The sequence below is a fragment of the Taudactylus pleione genome, unplaced genomic scaffold, assembly GCF_031769625.1.
Source record: "Taudactylus pleione unplaced genomic scaffold, aTauple2 ptg000207l, whole genome shotgun sequence".
Classification (NCBI taxonomy): domain Eukaryota; kingdom Metazoa; phylum Chordata; class Amphibia; order Anura; family Myobatrachidae; genus Taudactylus; species Taudactylus pleione.
Genome location: NW_028284609.1, coordinates 1,673,089 through 1,699,970, shown reverse-complemented (window position 1 = coordinate 1,699,970; position 26,882 = coordinate 1,673,089).

The window sequence follows — 26,882 nt, the reverse complement described above, 5'->3', positions numbered from 1 at the left end:
TGGTAGAGGCTAAGACAGTAGAGCAATTTAAACATGCATGGGATAGACATAAGGATATCCTTCAGAAGAAGTAAGGATCAATAAGGGTTGAGGTAACAATATGTTTAAAAATGGGACAGACTAGATGGGCCAAGTGGTTCTCATCTGCCATCAAATTCTATGCTTCTATGTTTTTAAGTGTGATCTTGTAGACAGACATTTTGAAATTGTCAGAAAGAGTCAATATAATATCAGAAAGTTGAGATGTGTTGATTTGGAAGTAAGATGTAAGGTTTGCTTGCAATTTTATGTATAATAAGTATTTTAGTTGTACTACAGTAGCTACTAAATTGCTTAAATGACCATTTATTGTTAAGTGAAGATAATAGTAGCAATGTAATTAGATGTAATTAGATGTACAGTACCGTAAGAATGGCCTAAAGAACATGTTGATTGAGGATTCTAAAGATTTTATTTAACTTTAAAATGGGGAAGTTGTTAGAGCAAAGTTTAAAGTTGCAATATAGAATGATTAAATCAACAGAATTCTGAGCACAGATTTGTATGTTTTGTTTAGGATTTAAGGAAGGACACATCTTAAAGGAGTTGTTTGTAGACAACTGGACAAGTTTACTATTGTATTTAATGTGTATGGAGGACCTGATTCCCGGAGTTACCATCTTCATTTGACGTTTTTCCCTGGTTACTACTCTTTTACTGACATTGTTGCTGCTCATCCTTCCCCAGATGCTGTAAATTAGTGAGGAATGTGATACAGTGAGTGCTAGTAGGATACCCCTTCCATTTACCGCTTTGTGCTATGTGCCAGGAGTCGGATAGTGGTAAGGATCACGTCACACTGGGCTGCCTAAACAAGGGGGAGGTTGAGTTAGTGATTCATAAATGACACTTTAATTATAACAGGATCACTATATGAATCTTTTATTAATTAAGAGACTGGCTACTATTAAGTGAAGTGCATTGCACAAAATATTTTTTTAATGGCAATCACTTTATGTATTAATCTGGCACCATTGGAACATTGCTATTAAGTGCTAGATTATTAGCCTGTGGGTGATTTTTAGGCTAATTGCTACTAATTATGTACAGCTACAGATGTGTCCTGCTATATCTTTGCTACATACGCCATGTAGTGCGCCATGCTAGTCGCGCCCTGCCATGCCACTGCTTGGTGATGTATACCGCAGCATGCTACAGTAAGGTGCAATGTAACGTACTGAAGCACTGGAAAAGTCGTAGTGTGTAATGGAACTCTCTGTCCACCAGATGTCACTTTTCCTAAACTGCACAGCACATGTGTCAAATAGCTAACAAAGCTTTTGTAGTGCCATCTGCTGATTAGCTGACAGAACCTGTCATTTATTGAACTATACAGTAGTACTGAACTGGACTGCGTTTTGTCATTAATACAATACAATGTCAATAGTGGTTTAGCGTAAAATGCAGCTGGATGGCATATTGTACAATAGTATAAAAATGACAGGTGGTGGGAAGTTGGGAGCAATGTAGGAGTTCAGCAGAATTCCTTAAGAATATTGAACTTGAATTGCTCTGTCTTTATTTAATACTGGGTGTAATGTCTCTTTTTTGGCCAAAGCTGATAACTTTTTTAAAATCCTGCATTCATGACAAAATGCAGTATTGGGTTCACTGGAGTTCCTTAAGAATATTGAACTTGATTTGCTCTGTCCTCATTTAATGCTGTGTGTGTGGCTTCTGGCCAGCACAGATATGTATTTTTATAAAAGAGAACTCACACACCAATTGATTTATTCTTTATTTAATCCTGTAGTGAAGATTAAAAAAATAAATAAATAAAAAATACAGATGTCCAAAAATACATTGGCCCTCATTCAGAGCCGCTCGCTATTTGCGGTCGTTCGTTTTCTAAAAAGGGGTGGCTATTCAAATGAACCGTTCGCACTTTGCGGTCTGTTCACGCCTCTAAGTCTGAATGAGCGAGCAAAACATGCGAACGTAAATTTGAAAAATACGCCCCCTGGCCACTCGCACCATACGTCATGTCCGCTATTTATTAGATTAATCGAGTACATCGACCAGCATATGAACTGCTCGCTATTCTTGTGATTGGTTTTTTCAACCACTATTTTGCAAGCAGTTCTCAGTTAAAAAAAAACAAGTGACGTGGTCAATGACGCTGCTGGCTTAATTATGCACTCCCTTAAAACTCCCGTTTTGATCTTTAAGCACGCCTGTGATTGGATTTCCACTCCCCGTTTTCAAGCACATTCCCCTGTTACCACCCACAAACGCCTCATTCTGTCACTCAAATTAGCAGGCATTCGCTATTTTGCGAGCACATGAATTTCGACCACACTGACTGGTTCGCGCATGCGTATAACGATCCGTACGCATGCGCAGTTGGGCAAACATCGCTCGGAGCGAACGAGCTGCCGCTTACGAGTGGCTCTGAATCAGGCCTATTGTCCCCTTCCGGGCCTCCAACCTGAGGCGCCCACTCTGTAAGGCACTCACCTTAATCACTCGCCCACACATGCCAGCCATATTAAGAAGCACACCTGTTGTGTATGTGATGTTAACTTTACAGCAGATAAAGTGTTCAATACAATGTCAATAGCGGTTTGGTGTAAAATGCAGCTGGATGTGATAATATGGAGATGGAGGGATGAGGAAAGTGTGTTGCAATGCTTAAAGTTGAACCATGGGCCTGATTCAGACCCGGACGCTATTTGTATCTGCTTGCTGGCTAAAAGGGGCCGGCTATTTAAATCATGTGCTCACACTGCATCACATAAAGCTTCCCACTAATTAATAGCGAGCGGCCGCACTATGCGCTCGCACTTGTATAAAGACGCCCCTTTGCCACTCGCAACACATGTCATCTCCGGCAGTTGTAGGATTAATCAGGAACATCGAGAGCCATCGGAGCTGCTCGCAGTGCTTGTGGTAGCCTTTTCCCACCACAACATTGCGAGCAGTTCTGGCTAAAAAATAACCCAGTCACGTGTGCAATGACACTACTTTGCTAATTATGCACACCCATTAAACGCCATTCTGATGGTCGGGCACGCCTGCATTCGCACATCCACATCCCCGTTTTCAAGCGCCTTCCCCTGTTACCACCCACAAATGGCACTGTCATTGAAAATAGCGACCCAACTGCGGGCTACGGGTGAGCACTTTCCCATCGCAATGACTGGTTCGCGCACGCACTTTGCGACTCATACGCATGCGCAGATTGCGAAATATCGCTCAATGCGAGTGAGCGCAGCATAGCATCCGGGTCTGAATCAAGCCCAGAGTACTTTAAAGTATTGAACCTGAAATGATCTCTCTTTATGAAAAACTGCCCATGTGTCTTTAACCAGGCATCTTTACACCTTCTAGCAACAGTATACAGTAGTGATGGCCTGTAATGAGTACAATATAATGTATAGTGGTTTAGTCTTGACATATAGTGATCATTTCAAGCACCTGAAGAGTGACTGTTTACACTGCCTGAACGTGATTGGCCAGCCTCTCATGGATTACCGTTTTCTGCTACAGTAATGTATTCAGTACTGTAGTTTTCATCTGTGGAGCATTCGCCACCTAGGAGTTATACTGTGTACTGCATGGTGTGTAGTCTTTTGTGACATACAGTACGCCACACAACATGCATATCTGCTATAACGTGTATTAACATTTCACAGCAGGGGAGCCAGAATGCCATGCTATGAGCAAAGATGTAGCAGGACACATCTGTACACTTTAATGACTATATTTTTCTGGACTACTCTAAGTATATACAGTTAATCCTATATTGGCTACATTCATGTTTTAATATATGACTAGATATTTTAATAATGATTGCTACTTTTAACTATATTCTTGCTCTCCTATAGAAATTTACTTTCTAATTTTGTTTTGCTGTACTATAACATATATATTTTTGGCCATTCTCACTTGTTGTTCTGCACTGAGAGCCTGATTCAGAGTTGAACGCAGTACAGTTGAGTGATTATCTGCTATAGCGCATGCATGAGAAAACCGTGTAACCCCTATGGCACATGCATACCACTCAGTGTATGCAGAGATCGTTGTTGCATATGCAGTCACACTCATTTGAGATGACGGCTGAAAGGCAAGGGCATTTCTTTGAGGAAGCCTGAAGCGAACGCAAAAAAAGGCTATCTCAGTGGTGTGTTATGGGAGTGTCACAGGCATGTCAGTGAAAGAGCTGCAGCCACAGAGGCCATGATTAAAGAAAGTTTAGAAGGAGACAGTGCACCTGCCATATGGCATCACAGGGCTGGCTCCAGGGGTCAGAGCACCCTGTGCCGGCTCACTACCGTGCGCCCCGACATCGCGTACAGCCAAAAATGGGTGTGTGGTCTAATACCCCCTACATGATGGTTTTTGGAGGCGTGCCCGCATGGCATGCCTCCAAATAACATCAGGCTGGGGGGGGCTCACTAGCTGGGCTTCCCCTAGCCCTCTCCCATCTCTGAATGGATGCCGCGGTCATGCCCGCAGCATCCATTCAGACTCTGGGGTCCAGCACCACAGCACAGCTGCGGCGGTGGGGTTCCCCAACCTCTCGATTTGACCACCCGCGAGCCACTTCGGCCCACGGGTGGAACAGTGGGATAGTACTGTCCTGCTGTAATTGGGATGTTGGGAAGGGGTGCGCCCTCTGTGGGTGGCGGCACTGTTTGACCGCACTGGTTGAACACCCCTAGAGCCGGCCCTGGGGCTTCATAAGTGTCGATGGTCATCTTAATGGTGCACTGATGGTGGAGTACTGGCGGATTTCCATTGTCTATTGACATTGAAAGTGGGCGCCTCTGGCCTTGCAATCTCTGGCATGTGCAATTACAGAAGGAAGAGACTGAAACTAGCAAATGCATATTATCACAGATTAAATCCAAAAGAAATCACAGCCGCATATGTGTTAGCGTCCACCTCTGAATCAGGCCCTGATTGATTGCAACCAAAAGCCTTTCACCTTCAAAAACAATTGACATATCTTGTTTTATTTTCTACAAGGAAGGAACACTGATACTTATATCCTACACCTTTACCCAGATTTGTTTATTTCATTGTCTCCGATTGTATCCATATAATCATTTCACTTTTTCTTATTTTAAAAAAACAAAAACATTTTTATTACTTCTTTATTGTATGTTTTCATATAGTACACACAGAAAAATAAAACTACAGCAAACCTGTTATAAAATGTCAACATATAAGGATATAATACAGCCATTACATCATAAGGATAGAAGTGACTCATCAACATACTGCGGATACAAATTTTAAGATCCATGGACCCATATTATGGTTTTGCAGTGGTCTGCTCTGTGGCTGTCTTTATTGTCTTTAGAGACAAATTGATATTTATCATTAATTTGATGATCATTGTTCAAGTCAGCAGGAAAAATATTGCTAAATGAAAGAAAACCCTGCAAGGAGTAGTTTTTCTTGTAAAATTGTAAGCTATGGTTCCAAAAGAAAAATAATTGATCCCAATACTAGCATTTGTTTTTTCATCAATACTAATATTCAACATCATACAATTCTTTTTTAAGCAGTACTGAGCCTGAAATACACATTGGCAAAGTTATAAAGGCAAAATAATTTAGTCAGATTGATTGTTCATAATGAATTCCTCTTTGATTACTATCCCTTTAAAAATAAACAATGTGTCCTGGGCTCCTGGCATAGAAAAATATTTTTTAGTTCCCAGCTAGCTAATCATTGATTAAGGAATGAATTTAATGTTACTATCAGCACACATTTTGGCAGTCAAACACTGTGATATTTTCTTTTCTTTTTTATATCTTTACAAATATATTTCAGTTGTTGCTGTTTCGTTGTTTGTCTATAAATGAGCATAAAACATTTATATGGCGCAGTCATACACATCTCACATTGCAGAGAAAAACATTCATGCCTCAGTGCCGTCAAGGCTTTTTAAAAATAAATTAAAGGAAAGACAGTGTAAGCAGATATGACAAACATATTTATTTTGAAACTAAAAATAGCCACTAACAAATTATTTATATGCCTTAATTTTGTACAAGAGCTTTGTTCCAACTTTTTACATTTAATTGGACCGCTGATAATGTAAATATTGTTCAGAGTACTGTAATTTAGTTTCTTCGGTTGATTTTGTACATTTGAATCTTATAAGTCTTCCAGCCACCAGGATTTCTATGCAAATGAGCAAAATGAATTTGAGAATGCACATGTGATCCTGCTGGAAAATAATAAGATTAGTGATTTACATATCAATACTGAGGTGGGCATATTTTTGCAAGATATAATTAATACAATTTTCAAAATAGTGGCAATAAAACAGTTGACTAGACAAACATGTGTTGCAGGTTTTACTACAATACAAATAGGCAGGGTTTTTATGACTGCACATACTGTACTGGTGTTGTGAATTTGGATATTGGTATTGTCAGTTACTTTGAGTATGTACTAGAGATGTATTAATAAGGCACGAATGTAGCAATAGACAAGAAAGTAAAGTTCACACTTTCCGTAATATTGCCTTATGGGTTTTGGTTCCCTGGGCCTGTGGCAATGTCACAGCAACACATTTTGGTTACTCTAGTAGTAGGTAGATACCAAGCAAGGGTCAAATGCATTTAATTTTATTACTAATTTCAGCAGGTGATTTTATTCTATGTGGGTACTATTTGCTGTATTGTTTTTATTGTGTATTCATGATTTTTTATAACATATTCACAGTGCTATATCTATATATTTTATAGATGTAATGTTATAATAATTTGCCCCAGTACTTTCCTCATTTTAAATTTCTTATTTTACTATAATGGAGGGCATAATCAAGCAATGCAAAAACAAAATTACTGCAACAATGTTTGCTAAATAATAAAAACTTCCTTGCAGAAGCATGGGGCAAGAATTGCTTTCGATATTGTGGTGCATAAAAAAAGCAAAAAACCAGGGGGCGTGGCCAAGACGTCTATGGAGTAGCACACGCAGTCGTGAGCTCTCAAGTAACGATATCCTGCTCCATCTCCTGCTACAGCACCCCCGGGGATATAATACATCAGGCGGACGTAGGAGGTCCTGGAGTACCTGTCGCGCCGGTTCCGGGAGCTTGCGGCAGCCTCCTGAGCCTTATTAGAGGCGGTTTCTTGATGGGGGTAATAGCCGCAGCGGGTCACGTGGGACGCCGGCAGGCTCCGTGTCTCCGCGCGGCACTGCTATACACAACACAGCCCTGCTTGTTTGGCTCTCCCGGCGCTGGCACTGACACCCACACAACATACCTCTGCTGGATGCCCTTGCTGATGTCCTGTTCCTCTGCCTGGGTGTCTCTCCTTAGCGCTGGAGGTGTTGCTGGTGGCCATTTTGATTTATGGTCAGTGTGTTGAATCTGTGACCTCCTCTGCTGCAAACACAGTGGTGGTGCTCCTGAGAGTTATATATCTTCTATATTTCTATACCGCCTCACCTATTCAAATATGGGGAAAACTCATCATGCTGCTGCTGCAGCAGCGAAGCTGGAGCGTTTTTCTCGTGCATCGATGCCACAGCCCCCACCTCGAGAAGAACGGGATGTCGGATCTCCTCCTGCGTCTCCTGCTGTTGATAATATACCAGAGGACTCCTCTGCGGCTACTTTGCAGAGTGTGCTGGATGCAGTGAGAAAAGGCTTGCTGATAAAATTGGTGAAGTGTGGTCTGACCTATCTATAATTCACCATGATTTACAGAGAGTTCGTGAGAGAGTGGGAGAGGTGGAAACATGTACTTCTACGCTTGAGGATACAGGGCTTCATTCAGAGGCGGCCGTACGGTCTATGACCACACGGCCACCTCGATGTTTGCCCAGTGCGCATGCGCACAAGGGAGCCGGCTCCTTCATGCACATGCGTGAGACCCGGTACGACCGACAGCACTGGTCATAGCTGGTCTCTTTCCAAAGGGGGCGAGCTGGCGATGTTGATTGACAGCTCGCCCCGTTTGGAAGGCGGGCTGGGGTGGTGGCAGCCCAAATGGAGGCGTTCCCATGGGAACTCCTGCCGTTTGGGGGAGGCCCCACTGTCATCACTAGTGATGTCAGTGGAGAGCTTCCGGCTATGACAGAGCCAGAAGCTCTCCGGGGCTTACGACAAGTGAGACCCTACCCTAGGGTCTCGTCGTAAGCCCCGATGGTCACGATGGTCTATGAACCCACAGCCTAACGACCAAAAAAGAGGCGGCCGGTCAGGATGCAAGCGACCGCCCAGTTTCTGAGCGACCGCTTGCATCCTCCGACCACCTCTGAATGAGGGCCACAGTATCTCCACTAAAAGAGAAAGTGGCTGATTTGGATTCTCAGATGGCTGCAGTGCATAAGAAGATGTCGGATTTGGAGGGGCGCTTTCAGCGTAATAACGTCAGATTTGTGGGGCTACCGGAAAAAGAGGAGGGCTCGAATCCGGAGGAATTTCTGGAAAAGTGGTTACTGGAAACTTATGGCCAGGAGGCCTTTACTTCACACTTTGCAGTAGAGCGGGCTCACTGTGTGCCGACCAGAGCGCTTCCTCCTGGAGCACCCCCGTGTACCTTTATTGCCAAATTCCTACACTATCAGGATCGGGATACTGTGATAAGACTGGCTCGCACTAAAGGTCCTATGGAACGTAATGGCTCTCGGATTTCGGTGTTCCGTGACTTCTCCGTTGAAGTTCAAAAGGAGAGGGCACAGTTTTTTTCAGTCAAACGTCGTATGCGGGATCTCAATCTTCCATATGCCATGCTGTTCCCTTCTAAATTACGAGTGGTTGCAGATGGTGAAACCAAATTTTTCTTCACCCCGAGCGAAGCTGCTTTGTGGTTGGATCGTCGTGTCCCAGCCAGGAGGCCGCTAGTTAATGACTGAACATGGATTAATGCTCCTGATTTGCATAGCACGTAACTATGTTATATATGCGACTGCCAACATGGTCAAATGTTTTTCTTTTGCGATTATACATATTGATGTTTAAGTTGTTGTGGGGTGGTGCAGATTGTTATAATGATCATTTTCTTAAATATCTGTATAATATCCAAGCTCCTTAGCCTAATAGTATTTTATTTTAGGCCAGGACAGTATTTTGTTGTTATTTTTATTCCTGGGGTGTGAAATACTGGTGGGCTCCCTGTGTTTAGGGGTCATTAAATATTTTGCCTCACCCTGTATACGGGATAATTTTCTATATGTTCACTTGGTGAACTTATTTCTCTGTTGTTTACTTGTTGAGGGAAGGGAGTGGGAATAGCTATGCCACAGTTGGGGTTGGGTATACAGGGAGGGGAGACAGAAGGGATAGGGGTTGTGGTTTTATTGTTTTACTATTTTTTTTTTTTTTTTTATGTGGTCTCAAATTATTATATACTGCAATGTTCTATGTTTGGTCCAGGATGTGCTTTATTGTGGGTCTATAAGGGATTGCTCTATGGATACATATTTTGGGAAGAGATGATATACTAGCTGGAATACCATGATGCAAGCTAATATCAATGTCCTCACTTGGAACGTACGAGGACTTAATGACAACATAAAACGCTCCCTAGTGCTGAGATAACTTAAAAATTATGGAGCGGATATAGGCCCTCATTCAGAGCCACTCGCAAACAGCAGTACGCTCGTTGCGTACCGATGTTGAATAACCGCGCATGCGTCGGTGTAACAGTGCGCATGTGCGTACGGCAGATTGCGAGCTTTTTTGGTCTCGTTCGTCAAATAGCGTACAGGAAGTGACCTGTCAAATGTGATTGACAGAACAGGGCATTTTTGGGTGTTGACGGGGGTGGAGATGGAAAAACGCAGGCGTGGCGAGGCGTTTTTGGGGCGTACATACATTAGCAAATGCGAGCGTAAAATGTGTTCGGACCGACTCATACGTCACTGGATGATCCTCTTTCCCTTCAAAATGCTCGCACAGCTTAGGGTCTGGATTACTCGACCACATTGGCGATGGCCTTCTCCTCCGTCCCGGGACTCCTCGATGTTGTTGCGATTAATCGCGGGAGGGCTGAAAAGCAATTAGTGTTGGATTGAAAACCGGCTTGGTATGTGTTTGGAAATCAGTTTTTTGGGATAGCACAAAACCGTACGCAGGTGGAAATCAGAGCTGCTAATGTCAGGATGACACAATCAATTTGCGTACATTTGTGAGGGTTTATTTTGCCCTCAATTTGGTGGTTAGGGCCTATTGTAACAATAATGTCATCATGTTTTAATTTTCGCACCATTTTATTTTTGCCTCTTGAATTTGCCTCGTTATATGATTTTTTAAACGTTCCTTAAAGAGCCCTTTTTTTTTTTTTTTTTTCAGTTTTTGCCTTTTGGTCCAGGATTCAATTTAACCCATTTGTACAATAATTTCACAATCCAATGTCAGATTTTTTGTTTCAATTTATTGCTCAAACAAAATTAAAAAAAATACAAAATTTGGGATCATCTTTTTTTGCCAAAGATATGTCCCAAAATCAAACAAATTGGCCCAACATGACTGTTGACATAAACATACAAAAAAAATTTAAAAACATTTCACAAGAAAGGAGAGGGAAGTTTTGACAAGAAAGGAATAAGAGCCAAGCACAGAAGGATTGTGGGAAAAGTCACCATTGCTGTCATCATTTTTTCACCCGTTTGGATGGGGGAGGGAGGGCGCCAGACCGGGTCCGGGATGTCATCGGGCTGGCCTGTCCAGAGGCAGATGTTGTGGCCTCTGGACTAGGCACAGGGCTAGGCACATTTGGAGGATTGGCTGATGTTGTGCCAGAGGTGGAGGATCCTGATGTTCCGGCAGGAAGGGAGGTCGGCTCCACCATGTGCTGGCGAACGAGCTGCTCCAGGGCATTGGTGATGCGGATGTTGGCCCTGGTATTTTCCGCCAGGGCCTGACCAATGGTCACGTTGGCCGCAGCATTTTGCTCCAGGGCCTCAGCCACCCGTAGCAGACTGGCGTCCATCCTCTGCAGAATCTCCGTATGGAAATCCGATTTGAAATTAAGTTCTGTGAGGAGGGACACTGCCTGCGAGGGGGATTGCCCTGGACTGGCTTCTGCAGGGTCCTCAGCCGGATGTACTGGTTCCTCCCCTGCCGAGCCAGCAAAAATTCAGCGGCCAAGGCTCCCCTCTGGAACAGACTCATCCGCCTGTGTCTCTGTTAGGAAAAAACAGAAAAGCCTCACATTAGAATCTACATATTGGCACAATAACATTTCATAGTTGATAACATACAAAGATTTACCTGGGACAACATGAGGAGCCGCAAAGTCTGGCATGTTCGTATCCATGTTGGACACGCCAAACACCTCCACAGGCTGCACACACCCCTGTGCCAGCTCTTCTAAATCGGTCAACTCCAATGACACAGGGGTGGGACCCCCACCTGTCCCCCTTGCATGCCTAGCCCTGTCCGCGATTTTTTGCTTTAGGCGATATTTGAAGTCACCCCATCTGTGGGAAAAAATGGAAGCCATTATCCTTTTGTTTAAAATGGTGTTTGTTTTTAGGGGGGGCAAGTGTTTACTTACCGCCGTTTGACATCCCGGGCTAGACGGACATAATCACCCACCCTATTGACAGAAACGGCTACCTCTTCCCACATTCTCCCCTTCTGGCTTAGACTCATATTCCTGTCTGCCTGTGGCAGGATGTCCACACACTTCTGTATCAAAACCTCCATCTCCTTTCTTGTGAAATGTGGCTGCCTTTTTTTTTTGGCAGCTTTGGCCGGAATACTGGGCCCGGCAGCCTCTTCCATGTCATCCTCCTCACCTATTTGTGTAAATATTCAGATTTCTCAAAATCACAACTTGCCCAATCTTATGTTTCAAATAAATCATTGATACAAAATGCATGAAAGACTTACCGCCTGACTCTTGGGCATTGTTTCCCTGGTCTGTCGCCATGTCTGAGGTCCAATCCAGAAATACCCCAGAATTTTAATGTGTTTTCATGACGTATTTATACATGCGTCCTTATTTTGCGGCCGCATCATTGATTGTGCGTTCCTATGATCCCTCCTTAATTTGTGCGGGAAACGAAACACTATTTATGGCTTGGTGTGTCTCGAGTCGAGGTTGCGTTTTTGGATTGTTGGAGGATACCTTGGCTGGAGTTTATTGTTTGCGTATAAAGGAGTTGGCGGTTGGAGATTATTTTGTTTGGTAGATTTGCGTTTTTATTTTCAGCTCTCTTTTTTGTTTTTTATTTTTTTTACCTCGTTTCTTGATTTGGTAAGTTTTGTGAAGTCTAACTTTTGATCAATTGTTGTTTCATTGTGTTTCTTCATTTTTGTAAATTTTGGATCAATAATTTCATATATTTTAGCTTTTGATTAATTTCGGACCCAAAGACCTTTTGATTTGGACTCTTATATATTTGCTCTTGGTAAGTCCATTTTTTATCTTGTATTTGTGAACTAATTAGCGCATTTTTCACAGTTTGTATAGTGACTTGTATTTGCGAACTAATTAGCGCATTTTTACTACTTACTATTGTGACTTGTATTTGCGAACTATTTAGCGCATTTTTAATACTTACTATTGTGACTTGTATTTGCGAACTAATTAGCGAATTTTGAATACTTACTATTGTGACTTGTATTTGCGAACTAATTTGCGCATTTTTAAATGCTTATTAATAATTTTTTTTTTTTTGAGGTTGCCCTTTCGCTTTTTGGGCAAACATTTCAACCCATTTTGATGTACTGTGTGCAATGTCATTTTGCTCTTTTGCCAAATGTGTGTTTCGCATATTTTAAGTTTGGTCTATCACAAAATTTAGAAACAAAAATGCACAGAGTGAAATTTTTCAAATAATTTTTGTGTTTAATTTCAGTTTGGACGTATCATGACAATACCCCGGCATGTAAGCAGCAATGGATGGTATCATCAAGCTAAGTTGTTTTGAATATTCTTTTGGGGTGGGTCCAAAGCCTTACATTACAATCTTGCCATTTCAGGTTGATCTAGGGCGGATTGTTCTGGCCATGCTCCCAGAAGCTGACCAACCTCAATCTCGTCCCAGGCGTAGGCATCGTAGGCGTGCAAGGCCCTAGATATTTCGAACACATGTCACCCTTTTTGGAATGCCCGATGATGAGGTTTTAAGACGCTACCGTCTTCCTCCCAAAATCATCATAGACACTCTCTCATTAATAGAGAGTGATCTGGAGCGGCAAATTGACAGTCCTACAGCAATACCACCACTTACGCAATTTATGGTGGTGTTACATTTCTGTGCCTCAGGATCGTTTCAAACAACGGTGGGAATAGTGGCAGGCATCTCACAATCCTCCTTTTCCCGGATCCTGAGGGCAGTGATGGAGGCACTTTTCAAGCACCTCCATCATTTTATTCAAATGCCTTTGGATATGGGTGCCCTTAGTGTGGCCAAGGCCAATTTTTACCAAATAGCTGGCTTCCCACACATCATAGGGGTTGTGGATGGTACTCACATACCACTTCAGCCTCCAGCACGGATGGAGGCCATATTTCGAAACAGGAAACACTATCACTCCCTGAATGTAATGGTGGTATGTGATGCCTCCCTCCAGATCCTGTCCCTGAATGCAAAATTACCAGGAAGTGCACATGACTCCTTCGTCATCCGGCAATCAGGGATATGGCACAAATTAAACAACCTACAAGCTGGTGATGCGTGGCTTCTGGGTAAGTGGATACCTTTAGTACATAACAATGTTAAGCTTGATACACAGTGATCCTGATGTTGTCTATTCTTTTTCACAGGAGACAGTGGATACCCTTGCATGCCCTGGCTGCTCACTCCTTACTTGGCTCCCACACCAGGTCCACAAAGTGAGTTTAATACCGCACTTACAGCCACCAGGCAAGTGGTGGAGCGCTGTATCGGCCTCTTAAAAGGCCGATTCAGATGCCTCCACCGCTCTGGAGGCGAGCTCATGTATTTGCCGGATATGGTTTCGAAAATTGTGGTCCTGTGTGGGATCTTTCACAACATCGCCATAAGGAGTGGTGTTCCAATGCAGCCAGAGGATGCCTTACCTGAGGATGGCCCCCCCGAGGTTGGTCGGAGGTCAGTATGTGGGGGGGCCATACGCGATGATGTGGTGGCCCGATATTTTAGGTAATTATTGATCAAACAACAGTGTGTATACCCAATGTGTTACGGTTTTTTAACGTTCATCTTTTTTTATATTAATTCTTGCACCATCTTCTGTTTGTTTGCATAATCTTTGGCACTCCCACGATGACTACTTCCTGCTACCCTTCAAAAACCTTTCTGTGGAAACTTCGGGAATATATTCTGACACCAATATTGCAACGCCATATTTGTGAAATAATGTTGGCATTGACCTTCGTCAACCAGTTCTTGATTTGTTGTGTGTTTGTTTATTGTTTTTGGTATGTGGAGTTTTTTTGATTATCACTGTGTGTTTTGTTTGTGAGTGACCACTTTGTATTTTGATTTCTGTTGTGAATAAATATTTGGAGAGTGTAATTTGTTTCCTTTTTGGGCACGTTAGAAGCAAGTGTAAACAAAATCCCAAACGTTAATTTTACCTAAGGGGTAACCCAGTAATGAAGCAAGTGGAGCTAAAATGTAATATGTTTTCGGGGTACTAACCAACACAACAAGGAATCGTGTACAATCAGTTGCCTTCGTAAGATTGTCCTAAGCAGTTTGGCCACCAAATAGGAACCTGAAAAATGGTGTAAACTATCATGTTGACCACCACAAAAAAGGAAAATGACATTGGTACTGGGAGGTGTTTCTTGTGCCTGTTTGCATTCAAAATACAACACACAATCTGTAGTGAGTTTCTGGGGCAAACCTTGCTTGAAGAGTCTACTTATGTCAGTGTAAAGAATCTTGGATTTACTCCAAACGCATGAGACAGAGCTTGATTTTAAACATATTTATTAAGAAACAATTTAAAAAAAAAAAAAAAATTAATTCCGAAGGAGGACCAACAGATGGACAAGGGCCTGCATTAGCCCGGTGACCTGCTCCCGCATACGGCCCACACAATTCTCAATCTGTTCCCGACGCCTCTGTTCCTCTGTGGGTGACAAAAGTTTGGGGATTAATAAATCGATAATGAAGCAACATTGTCAAAAAACAAGCAAACACAAACTTACAAGCTTGTGGGCCAAAAATACATTACACGGATAAAACCCAGAAGCCCAAAATGTCGTATGCCAAAAATACAAGGGCCCTCAAAAAAGGCACACAGGTGTGATATGTGTATGGTGACATCAGCAGGAACAGGTAAAGACAACCCCCAAAAATACCCTAAGGCGAAAAAATTTAAAAAAAAATGGGGACGACACATGATTACATACAAACAGTTTGTGGTGTCCAAAATAAACTTTAAAAACATACCGTTCTCCAAAACGAGAGAGCCAGAAGCGACTCCCTGGACCACCTCGGAGGTGGCTACATTCCCCAACCCGAGGGGCATGGTGTTTTCGCCATCCTGGGAGGGGGTATTTGGAGGAGGGACGGATGGAGGAGAGGGGGAATTGGGCTGGAGGGGAAGTAGGGCAGAAATTTCGGCCACAGGGTCTGGGGAGGAGGGGGGAATAGAGGAATTGGGGGTTGGAGAGAGGGGCCGGGACCGGCGTCTTGTGTGGCGATGCCACCGTAGTGTTTGCTGTGCCCCTAAAAAATGACCAAAAAATTGTTGTTAGTTTCAACAGGAAACCAAAAAAAAAAAAAAATATAGGACAGACATGAAAACATGCACATGCAGATATGACTACAATGACTCAATAGGACAGACATGAAAACATGCGCATGCAGATATGACTACAATGACTCAATAGGACAGACATGAAAACATGCACATGCAGATATGACTACAATGACTCAATAGGACAGACATGAAAACATGCACATGCAGATATGACTACAATGACTCAATAGGACAGACATGAAAACATGAACATGCAGATATGACTACAATGACTCAATAGGACAGACATGAAAACATGCACACGCAGTTAGGGCCCACAAGATAAACTTGAAAACCACAGTCCAGAACACTTACTTTCCGCAATCTGCATGCGAAAGCATGCCAGCAAGCGGGGCGTCCGCCGGTGCAGGTCCGACCACCTGCGCTCCAGCTGGCCAATATGTCGGCGTGAGCCGAAGGAGCGCAGGCGTCGACGTACCTCCGCATATGCGGAACGCTTGCGCCTGTTGGAGATGGGTGGAGGCTGACTGGTGATCCTCCTGTCCATCACCTCCGTCAGCACCAGCAGTTCGCGCCTGGTGAATGCGGCGGATCTCATGATGGCAATGGTGTTTTTTTTACAAAATATTTTTAATAAAGCACCACAAAAATTTTTTATTGCCTAATGTATTTGGGAAATTAACAGGACAAATTCTATTGGTTAGTGTATGAGTCATGTGTTCGACAGGGCCACAAATCTCTGGAGAGTTATGATTGGCTTGATGCAGTGACATGCGTAAGCAAATTTAAATAAAGAAATGAACCACAGAAAAATTGTGGGGAGACAAACAAATAGAACAATTGTTTAATTGGGGCTAACATGTCTTTGGAACAATAAAAGCGAAGGTTTCAGCCGTACGTATTCTGCGAGCAAATACAAACACGGACAAGATTAAAGTTTATTGCATTGTGTTGAAAAAAAAAAAACAATTAAGCTAATTGATACATTGATTGGCATGATACGATTGAGGGAGGTAGGCCGAAAAAACGAGCAGGTAATCGGAATCTGACAGTCCCACTTCCGGTTTGTACTTGTGCGTGCGTTCCCTTCAAGCCATTTCGGGGATGTACGCTCGCTATTTGGCACGCTCGTTAGTCAGAGGAGGGGTCGCCTGAGTTTGGGGCGGATTTTTAGCTGCGTAGGAAAAAACGAGCGAGTGCTTGAATTTAAATATTTTTTTACGTACGGCGAACGTGCGTACGCCCACTTGCGAGTGGGTCTGAATGAGGGCCATAGTCTGCCTTATGGAGACGCACCTATTAGGTGGGAAATTTCTCTCCCTTAAAAAACCGTGGGTGGGATGAGCTTATCATGCAACACACACGTCCGCTTCTAGGGGGGTCTCCATTCTTGTCCTCAAATCGGTCCCTTTTATAATGGAGACAGTGCAGATTGACTCAGGGGGTCGTTATGTTTTTTTGAAATGTAGGATTAATAATCTATCACTTTTATTGTTTGCATTATATATACCGCCTCCTTATTCCTCTGTAGTTTTAAAAAAAGTAGCATAGTTTATAGCCATGTCTCCGGCAACGTCTACAATATGTGTTGGGGATTTCAATAATGTTCTGGATCAAGATTTGGATAGAACGGGTACAACTCAGAGAAGTCCTCCATCACAAGGCAACAGGTTTTCGATGTTTGTGTTGAAGCAAGTAAGTATTACAGGCTTTTCAAAGTGCACATGTTGCCCCACCAAGGTTTTTGAAATCCCCTCCAGGGCAGACCTCAGATAACTGCAATCTCTCAGCCGCTACTTCCATTATTCTTGCCGTAGGAGGTTTCCATTCTCAAATGAAGTAGTGAGTTCTTGAATCCTAACTTTCTGTTAAGGGGTCACCGTGCAAACCTTGTAACTTCTCACCACTGCTCAGCACAGCTTTACCTGTTGCTTAGTTGTTCACAAAGAGTCAAGAGGAAGGTGATATTATTGTAGAATAGCTGGGACTGTGTAATGCTTCTCCTACTCCCTTGACTCCTCCATCTCCTAGTTTTCTGCAGAGGAAGACGCCCACCTTGAGTTTTTTTTGTAATGCATTATGGAATGAACAGATAATTTATTTTATGGCCTGTGGTATCGACTATTAGGAAGTCTGTTCATTGGCCCCATGACCTCATAGGCCCAGGACAAATTACACACCTGTCCCTTTATTTAGAAATGCTATATGTATGGATCCCATAAGTTTTAACAGCACCTCATGGGCAGAACATGCTATGCATGGCTATGTTGATGACAATATGTTGCCATTTTAGAACAAATGCTGTATGTACTGTACAGTAGAGTGCACCATATGTGTTTTATATTTTCAAATATTAATTGAAATGTAATTTTCAGTTCAATTGGCTTTTAAAGTACCTTCATCAAGAAAGTTCTGAATTTGATATTAATATATTGCATTATTGAACATTGTAAAGCAAGCAAATTCATTGATTATGACATATGTTGTTCAAGTAAATTAATATAATACAAAAGAAAATAGGAACCACACCAATGCGCACTGTGAAGCAGATGCCTCAACACGAAACACAAGGAGTCACCTAACTCCCTAATACATACAATAAAATACAATTTGGTACCCAGAGACTGGTGCTACAAATCCACCAATAATAAGTAATAAAAGTTTATACAATTGTCCCAATGCCAATGTTCGTAATGAAATGATGTTCTTCCTAAAGGTCTTCCTGAGTTTCTCTCTTATCCCACTTTTATCTGGGTGTTTATATAAAAAGGAGAAAAAAAAGGAACAATGTGTCGTACCTTCCATTTATGAAAATTCAGATACAGAAGTCGGAGACCCAACGTACCATACACACTAGAGATATAGGTGAGAAAAACACATCAAGGTATCTTTATCCTTTGTCTATGGAATTAATATAATAGATTGAGGAATTCACTATTGCATTGGAATAAAATTTAAATCCACGTCCATTCCGATTTCAGTCTATATTAACAACTATTTTATCAGTTTTTGTAATTATTCTCACATTTTTCTGGTTAAAATTATGAAAATTCAATCAACACCACCTGTGAGCACGTGCTGTGTTCATCTTATGCCAAATCACAAAGAAAATAAATCATGCTCTCTTTATGTCATGTCATCCCATATAAAGAAATATACACTTGGGTGACAAATTGTGTATAGAGATCAAGTAATTATAAAAATATAATGCACTTTTGCTGATTATCATATGTAGGCAAGATTTTACAAATAAACTTTTTGACTATTTTGAATCTTAGTAAATAACAGATATTACTATACAAATAATGGAAGAAATATATGAGATATGTACAATAATATGTCCATTAATTTAATACCTATAAAAATAGTGTTTTTTTTATAAAAATAGTTTTAAGATCCTTGTTTGCTAAATGTAATTAGTATAATTGAAAGGCATTATGGGATAAATCACAAAGTGGCAGCTTTTGCAAGCAATTATTAGGAGACTGGAAACTCAAATACTCTGCAAATACAATAAAACATACAAAAATAACAGCACTATAAGAAACATTCCCACTGAGTGATATGATAATATTATTTCAAATTAAATGATCAGATAGATGTATACACTAGCAACCCACCCCAGTTTTGCAAGGGAGATTTCATCTTGCCACAGCCCCCTGCATCTCACAACAGCCTCCTGCTTCTCACTACTGCCTTCTCATTTCACCACAGCATCCTAAATTTAACCACAGCCCATGCATCTAATAACAACCTATGCCATGTCTTCACAGGCCCCTGCATCTAATAACAACCTATGCCATGTCTTCACAGGCCCCTGCATCTCACAATAGCCTCCTGCTTGTTACTCCTCCCCACTGAATCTCACACCAGCATTCTGCATCTCACTACTGACCCGACCCCTCATTTCAACACAGCATCCTATATTTCACCACAGCCCCTGCATCTCACCACAGGCCCCTGCATCTCCTAACAATATACTCCATGTCATCACCGTCCCCTGCATCTTACACAACCCCCCTGCATCTCACCACAGGCCCCTGCATCTTACATAGCCCCCCTGCATCTCACAAAAGCCTCCTGCTTCTTACTCCTCCCCCCTGCATCTCAAAACAGCCTCCTGATTCTCACCACTGCCCCCTGCATTTCACCACAGCATCCTATATTTCTCGACAGCCCCTTGCATCTCACCACAGACCCCTGCATCTCACTCCGGCTTGTTACCACAGACCTCTGCATCACACCACAACCGTCTGCATCTCACTCCTGCCCCCTGCATCTTACCAGTGTCACCACAACCCCCCCCCCTGCAGCTGACTGGGGCCCTACCACTGGGATTTGCTGGGAACGGTAGGAGGATCATAGATAAGTGTATTGCAGCTACTGTAAGCCTTGTCAGCAAAATGTCCCCAGGGCTGGGGCACCAGTGCATATTTCCGCAGCCTCCCTGTTCACCCTTCCCTGGCTGCTGAACATGGCAATGAGCAATGTCCTCTTTGCACAATGTGTACCATGTAAATCCTGGACTTCCTTTTGAGCTTTCTCGCTGTGGTACCCCTGTCCAAGAACAAAACTGACTACCATGGGAGATGCCTCCTGTTCACAGAGGGGGTGTTGCTGAGTGAGAGCATCATGGTGGAGAGGGAGCACTTCATGATGGAGGAGTGGTAGCTGGAGTTCGTCTACAAGTTCAGCATAAGGATGGACATCAGGGTCAATGGTTACTAACCATAAATGTTTTTGTTCTGATGGTAGTGTTTTTATTGTTTGATGTGGGCATGTTTGCCACCATCGAATTGAAATCATTTTGATGGTGTTCCAATAGTTCTTTGGTTTTTTTTTTTAATTCATGATAGCTATGCCTCCCCTGGCTCCTTACTGGCTACTGTGTCTGCGTCAGGTCATCTTCATTGGTTTGTTTAAGTCTGTCTCTCATTCTCTGTCTGCCTCAGATGTGACCATGCTCAGTTGCTGACACCCTCCCCTCTCTAAGCTTCTAAGCCTCTGCTAAGCAACAGGGCACATAGTTATATATGATTTGCTCTCACTGTCTCAGAGAGCCAATTTGAGCACAGCCATTGGCCCTGCAGCAGCACAACACAACAGTTTTTCTCTGTGACTTGCTTCATTCTCACAACACAACAGTTTTTTTTTGTGACTTGCTTCATTCCAAGCCTCAGTTTTAGATGCTCTCTTGCTGTTTCAGCCCCCTGGCCAGCTCCTATACAGGAGCTTGGTGCAATATTTTTTTTCTTTCACTTGCTTCTAAAAATTGTTACTTCTCAGCTCCCTTTTGTCAGATGGATGGTTCATACACCAAAACCTTCCTTGACCAATGATGTATACAATAGTGAAAACCCCATCAAAATTGGTCCAGTGGTTCAAGATATTAGCTTGAATGAACTGATAGAACCTTAAACTGGGCACTTTATTTTATATATAGAGAGATAATTACAAAATGACTTGCACAATCATTAAAAAAACATTAGAGATCATTCATATAAATCAGCTGTACCAGACTTCACAGAGGTGAGTGTAATGTAAGTGCAAAATACTGTTCAACAACACTCTAAATAGCTTTACTTAATCAATCAGAAATGTTTTCAACTTAAATCTCTAAAGTGGCATCTCACTGCAGCAGATATACCAAAAAGTCTCCATCTTACCAGACAAATATTGATTATGATCCTTTTTCCAATCTAAAGTCATCATTATTTGTCTTTTCTTAGTGAAAATCAGTATCATACAAGTGCACTTTTCTCTCAACAACAATTTAAGAGCCAGACTTATGTAAGACCCTGTGGTGAACTAGTATAACAACCTAAAGTAATAAAAGAAAAGCAGTGATTTTAATATAATGCTATTTTGCATTACCTAAACCGTCTTATTCTATTATTTGTGTGTGTTACTGGCACCTTAATGTTTAGGTACCATCATTGATTATATTAGTATAGTAACAATGGCAGAACTACTGGCGGTGCCCGTAGTTTTGCCATTGTTACTAATGGTGATGAAGGGACCCACAGCTGTGATAACCTTATCTTGTCTTCCTGCAGGATGGAACAGAACAGCTGTTTCAGGTTCTAAGATTGTGGGGGGAGGGGTGACACTGACATCTAACTCACTGGAACAATGAAAGCCCCAACCATCTTTCAGCACCCCATTCTCTGACAGCCGTAGTCATATTTTCAGCACCCCATTCTCTGACAGCACCAGCTATCTCTCAGCACTCCATTCTCTGACAGCACCAGCTATCTCTTAGTGCCCCATTCTCTGACAGCACCAGCTATCTCTTAGTGCCCTATTCTCTGACAGCACCAGCTATCTCTCAGAACTCCATTCTCGGACATCTCAGCTATGTCACCAGCACCCCATTCTGATACCCCCAGCCATCTCTTCAGTACCCTATTATCTGACACCCCCAGCTATCTCTCCATCACCCTATTCTCTGACACCCCAACCATCTCTCCACCACCCCATATCTTACACCTCCAGCCATGTCTCAGCATCCCATTTTAACTCCAGTTTCCTCCCACATCCCAAATATATACTAGTGTGTTAATATGCCTCTGACAAAAAAAATACCCTTTGTGTGTATGTGTGTCCATGTGATAGGCAATCTAAATTGTAAGCTCTACTGGTGCAGGTGCTGATATGAATGACTGAAATATTCTCTATAAAGTGTTGACTAATATGTATATACACCCAAGTTACTATCCACATTTTGTTTTTATTTTGCGGGGGAGAGGATCAAAGCATTTTTTTGCACCTGGGCCCATCACTCACTAGTTATGTCACTGATTAGTAATGTATTATATCTGATACATTTGAATGATCACTATGTATTAATTATTATTCTTGGTTGTAAAGACTTCATAGTCCTGGATTGAACTACTTCCAGTTTCAAACAAATTAATATATTACTATTTTTGTGTCCAGCATTGCCGGGTCTTGGCTTATTTCTCTCTTTATTTCTGTCTCTCTCATACTCACACTCACATGCCTGACATAATACTTCTCAGTCATGAGGATGGTACAGTGCACCAGGAACCTGCACAGTGTTCGCTAAGGGCAGTATGCACAGTCTGGGCCTGTTTTATTATGATAATAAATCATTCCTAATTACTCTTCTGTAATGTCTGGGAAACTCCTGAATTAGGTGCATGAAAGGGAGGGATTAATCTAGACAAGAAAAAAACAACCAGATTCTCCCAGCACACTGCAAATAGGTCAGCAACAGTGATTTGCATCCTACATATAGATTAGTAATGCAGAGATTTCTGTTGCATAATATATAGTAAGCTAGCAGCCACGGTAAGGTGGAGCAGAGTGCTGTGAAGCAATACTGGAGCAGATACTAAACCAAGAGCCAGGGTACTGATCCACAGAAAGAGAGAGATATAATGTTCTGGCAATGAGCAGTCAGCAGTTCCTGGTTTAAATAGGGTGACCTAAGAGCTGATGTGCTGGATGAATCATGTGACCGGAATTGCTAGAGACTGGTTTATCAGAGCTGATTATGTGGTACTATCCAAGATGGTGGTGGCCATGATGCAGAATAGCAGGAACTGTACATTACAGTTGAGTGAGTGACCACTAGCCACAGGCAGCCAGCAGGGACACAGATGACAGTAAGGTGACCTGGTAACAGGGACCCGGATCCCGATATGTGATGCCAGGTTTATACAGAAATGACCACTTCAGGTGAGCTGACTTCCAACTTAAGAAGCAAGCAAAAAAAAACCCTTTGAAGAATTTCTATTAAGGCGTCATACCCTATACATGCATACATCCTTAATTGATCACTCCTTCCTTATCTATCATTGCCCCTTTATATCTCTGTTACTGACCCTACATATATCTCTCATTGGTCATCCATAGCTCTCTCATTGCCCCCTCCACAGTGCTTACATTGCCTCCCCATAGCGCTCTCTCTACTGCATCTTCTGTAACCTTACATGCACCATCTTCTCACTGTGAGTATACTTGTGTCACCACTAAAACAGTTAATTCAGTGCATAAAAAAAGTAATCCCTGAGAAGTCTCCTTCTGCAATTTTGGAACCCTCTGTAAATGTCTGGATGAGTAGTGAAAGTAATGCTGCTGCTGATGATGACATTGTTTGTGTCAAAGTAAGTCATCACTTCTTACCAGTGCCAAGAATCACATTGTGATGCCTGGGTAAAAGACCAAAAAAACCATCTCTTCCTTGTGGAATTATTTTTCCCAACTCCTGCCAACATTTTCCAAGGCATCTATGGCATTTGTAGTGCCAAAGTAAGTACAGGTAGGATCGTTAGCCATCTAAGTACCTCCTTCCTGTTACATTGTTTGCAGCAAGTTCATTTAAGTTATTTAACAAACTCTGGAAAATCATATATAATAACAAGCAGTCCAGCATTGGCAGCATGGATAGATACAAGCAAATTAAATCTCCACTGCCAACACCTTCATCATCAACCTCCTCATTAGCGATTTCTAGAAAAAGCTTCTGCTCCAATTTGCAAAGGTAAAATAACTCATCCCCGGGTGCCGGCCACACCCCCTCAGTGCATTACGTCATGCCACAGGAGGTGGGGCTGCCAGCAATAGAAACAACAGCGCTGCTCAGAGCATCCTCTGGGCTGTTATGGCTGCAGTCTGCCATTTGGAGCGTCCAGAGTATGCTCCGGAGTGGCACCGCAGCTGCGATTTTGGCATTCCAGGTGCCGCTCCAGGTACTCTGCTAGCCAGATACAGGAACTGTGGGTGCTCAATGGTGTTGCCCACAGAACTCTGCTGTGTGCGATGGTACCAGTCACCCATAGCTGAACTGATTCCCCTAATGCAAATCACAATTACCAAGAAGAATCCTTGCATGCTTGGGCTGCTGCTTATGGGGGTGAATCTTCCTCACAGAAGATGTGATAGCAAAATGGCTTACCTTGCTAAGACTCTCCTCAGGATTTGTCATTTCCGTTAATGGAATTACGAGTGGAGCATTACGAGTGGGTGAATTTCAACACATGACATGTTTTGCACATAAATAAACATGGTGGTTCAGAATTTATTAAAAAATGACAAGTCCCTGCAAGAAATGCTGTATGTGGCCTGTAAAATGTCTGGGCATTTTTGGCATTCATCAACCACATGTAGAAGATTGCAGCAACTGCAGGAACAGTTCAATTTGCCATCCCATTAACTAAAGCAATTGGTAGTAACTCCACCTTTTATATGCAAGCAACAATTCATCAAGATGTACACATCAAGCCATAAGATAGGGAGAGTGGGGCCATGTTACCCTATGCAGCACACTAGAAAGTACTCTTGGTTTTATGCAAGCTCCTAAAATCATTTTAAATTGTAATTGTAACCTATGAAGTGAGTTCAGACACTGCCATTTGAAGTCAGGTCATACCCTTAGTGGAAAAGCACCTAGATAAGATGATGGAGGAGACAAAACTAAGTGATGCTGCTAAGTATTTACCACCAAAGAATTTTCAACATCTTGCAATTAAATGAGTACATTTTAGCAACCATGCTTGATCCTAGGTGTAAGTCATATGTATTGTCTCTCTTTCCAACTGACATATCTTAAGAGATGCAAAGAGCTCCTTGCTAGCAAGTTGTCATCTCAAGTGTCACATGATATGTCTCCAGCTTCAATTTCTCCTGCAAATGCTGCTGAATGCTGAATTTTTCCAAGAGACCCACTGATGATGAGCTAACTCAATGCACAAGCATGAAACATTATGACATTTGGTCAGGTTTAAAAGAAATGCCAATATATATTGAAATATCTACAATGTCTTAATCAGATACAGTAAGCTTCAACAGTAAGTTTCCATTTGGAGCCCCTTGTACAAACTAGCCGTGGTGTACTTAAGCTGCCCACCATCTAGCGTGTACTCAAAAAGACTGTTTAGCACAGTTGGGAACTGGCATAGGGGGCTACTTCCAAACAATGTGCAAAAACTGATGTTCATCAAAATAAACTACAAATTGTATGAGGAATAACTTTGCCACTAAATACAAACAGAGACTGTAATGGTGGTTTACATTGGCAATGAGCTAATATTGTATGATATAACTTTGAGGGTGATTAAACACTGTTAGTCTTAAGCCCTTTGGTAGTTTGGTTTAACTAAACCACCAAAATGTTTTCTTTTATGGCAGCCCAAATAAGCCAAACACTTTAGCCACAAAAGTGATATTCCCTGTCTCTGAAGTACCTGGTTTGTTAAGCTGTGTATTTCTTTTTTAATATACAAAATAAGGATGGGTGTGAGGGCCCAAGGACAATTTCATCATGCACCACTTTTCATTATGGCCTTTGCCCACCTTGCAGTATTACTATAAAGACTACTAGCCTGTTACTTCATCTACATTTACCTGTACAGGCCTCAGGTCTTTGATTTGCTACTTGGAAAACTATGGTTGCATTATTTTTTCTTCTAAACTGTTACTATGGCAGGAATCCCTTGTATTGGCCTGAGGCCTGGGATTTGCTATTTGAATTCAGTTTGCATTTGAAATCCTAGATTTGGAAGTTTTGTTTTTAATACATTTTTATATTTTTCAGATTTAATTTTCATTATAGTTATAAATGCTTTACTCCACCTCCAATCAACTGTACTGGCCTCAGAACTGTGATTTACTGTTTGGAGAAAATTTGATAATCTAGCTTTCTTCTAGATGTAACTCCAGCAGTAATCACCTTTACTGGTCTGAGGCCACTGGTCTGCTGTTTGAAGAAGAGTGTTGGTTATATATTTTATTTTATACTAAGCTTTTACCTTTAGGCTATTAGCTCTTGATTAAAGAAAACATTATTTAGGGTCATATAGTAGATTTAACTACCATTCTGTCTGCCACTGCTCTGTCACTATGTTTCATAGATATGCTATATTCTTTTAAACTGCCATGTATTGGTACCGCTATACTGCCGCTTAGTGTAGCAAGCCAGCTCGCGGGAGCCTTTGGCCGATATTCCTGAAAATATTGTGAACTGTGAGGTGATCAAAATTTACTAAAATTACTGTAAATTAATGTTATTGATGTTAATAATACTGTAGGAACAAAAACAGGTCAAAATTACATGGTTTTAGCTGTTTTTTTCAATTCTTAAAGAAATCCAAAACCTAAACAATTGAAGGTTGTTTGACAAAAGCCAAAACCAAAACACATTGATGATTTAGAACACAGGTTCTCAAACTCAGTCCTCAGGACCCCAAACAGT